Source organism: Phalaenopsis equestris, unplaced genomic scaffold (assembly GCF_001263595.1).
Source record: "Phalaenopsis equestris unplaced genomic scaffold, ASM126359v1 Scaffold000100, whole genome shotgun sequence".
NCBI lineage: Eukaryota > Viridiplantae > Streptophyta > Magnoliopsida > Asparagales > Orchidaceae > Phalaenopsis > Phalaenopsis equestris.
In genome coordinates, this window is record NW_018164542.1 from 205,546 (window position 1) to 213,843 (window position 8,298).

Consider the following 8,298-nt stretch of genomic DNA (forward strand, 5'->3'; position numbering starts at 1 on the left):
GGTTATAAGTGCAAGAAAAAGAGTTTATGAGCTAAAATGAGCAAAAATACAACAAAATTTATCAAAATGGGTTAAATTAAAGAAAAGTACCAAACCGGCCGAAATGGTGCGTACGGGCTAGGATCTAGCGCTTAGGCACCAGATGTAGAAATTGGCTGCGCAGTTGGGGGCCTAGGCGCCAAAGTTATTTTCTAGAAGATTCATTAAATGAGGCCAAATTTTGAGGAGATGTTTGAAGCAACCCTTGGTCATTTTCGAAGCTCTATAAATATGGATTAATTCCAAGAGGCTAGAGGAGTTCGATCTATTGAGTCTCATAGTGTGTGTGTGTTAAGTGTGTGAGATTTTTTTTGTGAGTCTTTTTTATTTCTGGAGTTTGTGAGTCTTGTAAGTGTTGTTGGAGTCAGAAAAGTCAGAGAACTTTAAAGGAGAGCTTGGGGGAACATTACAGATAAGTATTTGTATCTTTATATTTAAGTCTTGTACTTTGGAGTGAAATTTTATAAAAATGTTTTGCTTTGTTATCCCCGGCTTCGTGAGTAGTTTTTTTTCTTTCTCCTTGCAATATGCAGTAATTAGGTAAGTGATTTTAATTTTGTTTAGAACTTCTATTATTCCTAAAAATTGCGATGATATTTTTATTCGTCCTTCATATACTTTACAAATTGGTCACTTGTATTATTAAAACCTATTGAGGAACTTAATGACCTAAAAGGGCTAAGATTTTTTAACTTGTAAGTATCAAATTCTACCATAAAAAGCGCAGTTATGATTTCTTAAGGGGGGTGCAAATATATATGGAGATAAAATTTGATGGGCGTAGAATTGATATTTCTAGAGTGACAGACTAAATTCTTTTATCAATTTAGTCTAGGGATTGGAACTAAGGTTCACTGATAGATCCTATTGAGAAGGCACAACTGATAATCTAGGAGTGAGAAACTAGAACCTACCCAACACTACTATACTAACCGACACCAACTTTAGATTTGTCAATGTTATTTGCACAATTTGAAAAATTAAAGAATAGGTATGGTTCTATTTATCACAAAACCACATTTAGGTTTCTAAACAATTTTGAAATCCTATACTGATTATGAATTATTGGCAAGGAGAAAGTCTCTTTTTATATATAGTCTAAGTCATTACATTTACTTTTACTTACATACTGTAGAATTTAGTAATCTTAATTTTCATCTTTAGATAGTTTCTGCAATATTAGGTAAAGTTTTCTTAAAGTAAAAAATCTTGTATTTCATTTTATCATTTTCTTATTTTTGGCTTCCTCATGGGATCGATACTGGTTTTTTAAGAAAACTATATATTACTTGAAACGATATGTATACTTGCATAGTACTTCTATTGAGAAAAATATTTCTTCTATCATATTACATTTGTTCTCGCTGGCCACTAAATATAATTTGGGTCAAGCTTTTGGCACCGTTGTCGGGGAAGCGACGAAAACATGAAACTTTAAAGGAAATATTCTTTTTGAAATGTTCTTTAAAACTTTATTTTTGATTACTAAAAATTTTAAATTTTACTTACTTAAAATTTTCAAAAATTATAAAAAAAAATTTCAAAATTTTGAAAATTATAAAAAAATTACAAAAAAAGAGAAAATAAAATATAAATTTATTTTATATGGATTATTTTTTGTATTTTATTTTCTAAATTTTACTTTATGTATGTGAAGTTCAAGATTTGAAGGTTTAGTACCCTATGATTCTGAATTAAAGCAAACCATAAAAAGAATTTAAAAGCAAAAACAATTTCACAATTTTAAAAAAATGGCAAACACATCACAAAATAACATTGAAACTTTTATTAATGAAAATGAACATCAAAATTTACAAAGACCTTGAAGGTATTATGCAAACCCTACAGTAGATGAAATCCATTTAAGTATTCAAATTCCTACTATAGGGTCTAACTCATTTGAACTGAAACCTACAATAATACAAATGGTGCAAAATAATCAGTTAAGGGAACACCAACTGAGGGTCCTAATTTACATCCTGCAAGTTTTCTATGACTTTGTGTTGCATTCAAATATGATGATGTATCAAATAATGCGATTAGACCTAGACTTTTTCTTTTTTCTTTAAGGGATAAGGCTAAGATGTGGTTAAACTCATTAGCACCTGAATCTATTAAAACTTGGGGAGAAATTGCACAAAAATTCCTTGCTAAATATTTTCCTCCTTAAAAAAATTTCCAAGCTTAGCGAATGATATTACTTATTTTATTCAGTTTGAAGAGGAGTCAATTTATGAGACATGGGAACGATTCAAGGAACTCCTTAGAATGTGTCCACATCATTCTTTACCTGACTTATTCAAACATTTTACAATGGGTTAATAAGATCTCTTAGATCTATAACTGATGTTGGTGCTGTAGCATTTTTAATGTCAAAATCATTTGATGACGCTCACGTCTTAATTAAAGAAATGACCACTAATAATTTTCAATGGCCCTCAAAATGGGTAAATCCTAAAAGAGTGGTTAGTATTCATGATAATGATGCTTTTACCATCTTAGTAGCTCAAGTTGTTACATTTTACAAGAAGTTAGATAATTATGTTATGAATTTTTCCCAAATACCTCAAGCAAGTGAAGAAAATTTATTAGGGCAAACCAATGATTCTCAATCATTAGAAAAATTACATGCGGATGCTAATAAACCAGTAACCCATATTCAAACTTTTTTTAAACCAGGTTGGAAAAACCACCCTAATTTTAAATATTCCAGATAAGTATTTGTATCTTTGTCTTTAAGTCTTCTACTTTGGATTAGAGTTTTATAAACATGTTTTATTTTGTTATCCCCATGCTTCGTGAGTAGTTTTTTTCTCTCCTTGCAATATGAAGTAATTAGTAAGTCATTTTGATTTTATTTGGAACTTCTTTTATTCCTAAAAATTGTGATGATATTTTTATTGGTTCTTCATTTACTTTACAAGTTAGTCACTTGTATTGTTAAAACATATTGAGGAACTTATTGACCCGAAAGGGCTAAGATTTCTTATTTTGTAAGTATCACATTCTGCCCAGATTACCCACGATCGTTCGAAGTGGGCTGCAAATAGATAGAGAGATAAGATTTGATGGGCATATAATTGATGTTTCTACAGTGACTGGCTAGATTCTTTTATTAATTTGGTCTAAAGATTGAAAATAAGGGTCACGGGTGAAATAAGGGTCACTGGTATGTCTTATAGAGAGGGCACAGTGGGTAATCTAGGAGTGAGAGACTAGAACCTACCCAACACTACTATACATGCCGACACCAACTTTTGATTATTCAATATTTTTTGCATAATTAGAAAGCAGTAAATAATATGTATGCTCCTATTTGTCACAATACCACATTTAAGTTTCTAAAAAATTTTGAAATCATATACTTATTATGAATTATTGGCAAGGAGAAAGTCTCTTTTTATATATCGTCTAAGTCATTGCATTTACTTTTACTTGCATATTGTGGAATTTAGTAAACTTAATTTTCATCTTTAGATTGTTGTTGCAACCTTAAGTAAGGTTTTCTTAACATCAAAATTCCTATATTTCATTGCATTGTTTTCTTGCTTTCGGCTTTCTCGTGAGATCGATATTAAGGTTTTTAAAAAAAATTCTATATTACTTGAAACGATACGTATATTTGCTAGTAACCTTAGTGAGAAAACTATTTCTTTAGTTTCTATCATATTACATTTGTTCTCACTATTCGCTAAATATAATTTGGGTTAAGTTTTTTGCATGTTAAAGAACATAAATATCTGTGTAATTGTGGGTCAGGTCAGTAAACCCGCTATTCTCTTAAGCTAGAGAAAATAGAATTATAATGTTGATGTATAATGATAATTCGCCAATAATAGTTTTAACGGGTCATAAAGACCGTAGACGATTGCTATGAAGGCAGTAGTTCACCGTGAATGCTGTAAATGGTGGTTGTATCGGTGGCTACATCGCTAGTTGCCGTAGAGGTCGAAGTTGGGTCATGGTAGTAGTTAGTTATGTAGGTTTTAGGCGGTAGCTTCAGGAGCGTTAGTTCGCCGCAATGATTGTAGTTGAGAGCAGTAATAGTATTTGAAGGCTGCAAAGGTTAGAAATGGGAGCAGCATGAGCTATGAGCCGCATAGGTCGTAAACTGTTACATAGGTCATAACTTAGCTATATTAATGTCTGTAGGCCACAAAATGCCAGAATTGAGAGTTGTATAAGCTGTTAGCCATGTAGGCAATAGCTAATCACATAGACCGCATGATAAGCTGAAAAAACGTCTGTAAGCCTCAGAGGACCAAGATTTGAAACGATGTGAACGAGATGGTGATTTTGACCGGATCGCGCTGAATCTCTCTTTATCCATAAATGTTGCTCCTTTTTCCCGATTTTAGGATTTTTGCAGACTGTTCATGCGTCGAACAGCTTCAATTCCCGTAAACACAAATGGAGTCAGGAAGAATGACGAACCGAAGGAAAACCAGTGAAGCTAAATTTGGGTACAAAACTGGCGCGAAGTTAATACCGCCCGATTTGCAGTGGGAGCTTCCGGGCTTCGCACTGGACGTGAGAGCCAGAACTGTAATGGCGGCAGTGGACGAGATCAGCTGAGAATGGCGGAATTAACTGAGGGTTAGAAACGGAGCATGACGATGAGGCAAACATGTTTGGCAAGGTTTGACGAGCAATTTGCGGTAAAATTAGAACTATAGGTGTTTGATATGTAAAATCGGAACTATTCCGTGGTATGTACGTAAATTCCTCGTGAATGCATCAAACATTCGGTGTTCGACACGCAAACACGTAAAAATTATGTGGTATCTACCGCTCTTTTTTTTTTTCCTTTTCTCATCTACGTTGGAAACAGGTGCGTGATTAAAAAAAAAAAGGCCAGAAGGTCGCCCCTCCTAACCCCTAAGTATCAATCCTAAGCCTTTCTGTAATAAAAAAAGTCTGATGCTAGGGCAAATCCTTTAAAATATGTTTATCAAATTAAATTATTATCATTTTTTATTATAATTTTTTATAATATTTTTTTTAATTAAATTTACTTTACAGTATTTCCTTCCATATTGCTTGCATTATATTAATTATTCTGAGGTGGGGAGCAGCCTAAGCCTTTTCAAATTTGAATTTTAACTTAACGGGGCACTTATTTTAACTCGGCTCAATTCAAAAAATTCGAACAAACTTGACTTAAACATTTAAAAAAAAGTGGATGCTATATTTTTCCACATTTTATAAATTTATGATTCAATATATTAAGTTTAGTTTTTTAATATAAATTATATATTATTACTTTTAGCTCGTTGAATCTTTCTTTCCAAGGGGACGAGTTATTTAAATTGCTTTTCCATTCACTAAGTTTCAACTTTCATGCGACTCATAAGTGAATAATATATAAATATCACCATCAGAATATTGTTAACTTGCGGTTGCAGATCAGAGGAAGTAACAAATACTCATATTTATGATGGGATAACACTTATCTCTTAAACTTGGGAATGTCTTGGAAGGTTGCAAAGACGTTGGACGGCGCCACCTCATAGGTTAGAAAATTGTTATGAACTTTTTCTTTAAAACGAGAGTCAATGAAAGATAAAATGATAAATATTTATCAAAATTTTTCACATAGAAAAAGTAAAGATCAAAGCAAGTTTAATTATATGTTATTAATTTTTAATGAGTACAAAATCTCATCATTAATTACGGCTTAGGAATGATATCTAATAACACTCATGTATGGGTGTTGGTATATGCTTTGGAAAGGGATCTAAATAGTAATCCAATTCAAGCACATTGGGCCTCACAGAAGGTAAAATAATGAGATGTAAATGATGATAGCATATTGATTTAGAACTATGAGTCATAATTTGTGTAGTGGAACTACTCAATGATAAAAGGAACTATTCGACATGAGTCCAATCTCTATGTGGTAAAGTGAATGCCCCTAACATGACTAATAGCCTAAGCATGTGAAATGAAGAGGTCAAGATATGTTAGGGAAGATATGAAGATGTGTAAAAATGATGTATATATTCATTAGATTTGATCGAGAAGCTTGATAGTATCTTCTAAATATAAGAAATGAGACACAACTGAAATGGAAGTCATGACTTATAACTTAGTCGCATAAAACTAAAAAGCTTAAATATCTCTCAATATGGTAGGAGATAGAATTTGGTATTTATAGCTTGATTGCATAGGATCATGTGTGATCAATAAAGCCAGAATATCTCCTTCATGTATCAAAAAACATATTAAAAAAAAAGAGATTTATAACTTAGTCTTAAGTGACCAAGAAAATTTGACCATCCTCAAAATTAAATGGAAAAGATAGAAGTCAAAATTTACATGTTTATCGGGTTATAAATGATGACTAACCACTTATTTGTATGCTAAAACTGGCTATGTAAGAAAAATGGGACATCCAACAACTAAAAATGGACATCCAAGAACTAAAAATGATATGACCACGAAGATTACCACCTTAAGTTTAAGCGTCATTGTAGAGTCTCATCATATGACATAACTGATAAGTAAGGAGATGAGATAATAAATCATGGAAAAATAAAAGAAAAAATAAGTAGTAAAAGAGTGCACTCAATTTATAACTACTCATCTCTTAGGGTTTATCACCATATGCCTCCAACAAAATAAGTATTAGTAATAAGTATATCGATCTTAGACCACGCCGCATCAAATTACAGTACACTACAGACATGAATAATTATATTATTGTCTTCAAAACAAATGTAACATAAAAATTACTTAAATCTAACAAATATAATAAGGCTTATTACAATCATTAATGTGTGCTATAAATGCTTAACATATGAGTGCAGACATCTAGCATGTGAGATCAACCACTACACTCAAGCTACTGTGTTATGGTTATGCAATGCTAATAATTGGCCATGCACATGTATGTGCTCATGAGTCTGACACTAGATTTAAATAACGCACACCTACTATTAACTACGTGAAGGAGCACTTGAAGAATAATATGCTATGAAAGTGCGTTATCTTGTGAGTTCAATCATTAGTATAATGTAGCACCTCATTCATTGTTAATGATATCATGGTGTGTCCATATAATGACTTGTTGCGCAAATGTATATGTTCATAAGACTAATTGTTAGCAACAAATTATGAAACAACATCATTTAATCAACCAACTAGAGTTAGGTATGATGTGATTGACGTGTTTAGATTGTACAAGCATGAAAGCAATGATCATCTTGAGTAATCTTTAATTTACAGTGTTGGTGAAGGAAAATCATAGGATGGTATCACACTTTTCATGTTTCTCTTATAAACTAACAATTTGTGCACTTATTTTTGCACAAGCATGCTAAATTTAACCAATTCACATCTTAGTCATGGAAATAACACAACATCACATCAATATGTAGGACTAAGTTCTAAACTAGGATCATAATTGCAGTGTCATACTAGGCTACCATTCTATCGAAATATTGCCTAGTGCTTACCTAAGGGATCAAATGATGAGGGTCAACTATATATCCTCAAATGATTAAAGTAAAATTTTGGTGTAAGCAGACGAGTTATTGAGTCTCATGAGGCCCTAGCATGTTTCTCAAATTAACCAATGTGCTTAAAAATTTATAAAAGAAAAATCAAGGAGCATACCTAAAAATATGCAAATGAAAAGTCAACAAACTGGCTTATATGTTGCAGAGCCAGAAGTTTTTAATTGCTGCAAAACAAATTTGATATTTAAAAAACCTCAACCTTTTCATCTTGAGTTCATCACAACATTTACATGAAACAAAGATGATATTCATCATATTAAGAAATATTTTAAATAATAAAAACCTAAATATTACTTTCTACAATAAATGCATGCATTAGTTGAAGTTGCTGCAGAAAATAACTAATATAGTATGTTAATTTATTTCTATTCACGAAAATGAATTCGACTTATTACCCCCATCATATTACTTGTGTTATGCTAACCTTAGCCCAAATTCATCAAGACCAAGTTTTATGATTTTTAGTTATCCAAAGATTAGTGTTGAACCTAAAAGTTTTCTAGAATCACACCCAAGGAATGGAGCACATAAAATAAATGAAGAAGAAGAGAATAAACAGTAAAAACAAGTCTTTATAGTCTTTTGTCCTGAAATAGTCTCTTATTTATAAGTATAAGAGACACCTTGAGTGCATAATTACATTTAGGCCCTTTCCTATGTAGAGAAATGTAAGGGAATCATTTTCATTTACAGAATACATTAAATTAGGCTAATAAAAAATTATTTACTAACGTCAACA